General features: G+C 33.0%; 1 pseudogene; it reads right to left on the bottom strand.

The window, feature by feature from the left end:
• Positions 1–270: 270 nt before the first annotated feature.
• LOC125824731 (U2 spliceosomal RNA) lies at positions 271–436 on the bottom strand (annotated as a pseudogene).

Raw genomic sequence — 436 nt, 5'->3', positions numbered from 1 at the left:
TTTCCATAGCCCCATCAACATCCATCTTCTTTGTATCCTCTTTGCCACTTCCACTTTTCTATATTGCTTATAATTTTTCTACCTAGGGTTTTGCTAATGTGAATTATTTAAAGACGTAAATATTAAGTTACCCCTGAAAAAGTGGGGAAAAAAAGGAAATTAATAAAAAGAGTACATCATATTAAAAAAAAGCCTAGTAATTAAATTCCTTTTTTACCCCTCCCGGACTTGTAATATCATAAATTCAAGAGATGCTAGTATCGATCGTCTATTAGATTAGCCAGGCCAAGGCAATCGTGCAACGCTAAGGCAACACATGAAGGCCCCAATAGCAACACATCATGTGATTCGTCGATGATTCATATATTAGATATTATTAAACTAATAAAAATAGATATTACACTTTATCTTAGCCAAAAAGGCGAAAGATATGAAT

This window comes from Solanum verrucosum, unplaced genomic scaffold (genome assembly GCF_900185275.1).
Source record: "Solanum verrucosum unplaced genomic scaffold, falcon-dt-bn FXZP01000022.1, whole genome shotgun sequence".
In the NCBI taxonomy this organism is placed as follows: domain Eukaryota; kingdom Viridiplantae; phylum Streptophyta; class Magnoliopsida; order Solanales; family Solanaceae; genus Solanum; species Solanum verrucosum.
Note: the sequence above shows the minus strand (reverse complement) of the source record. Positions and strands in the feature narration are given on the sequence as shown.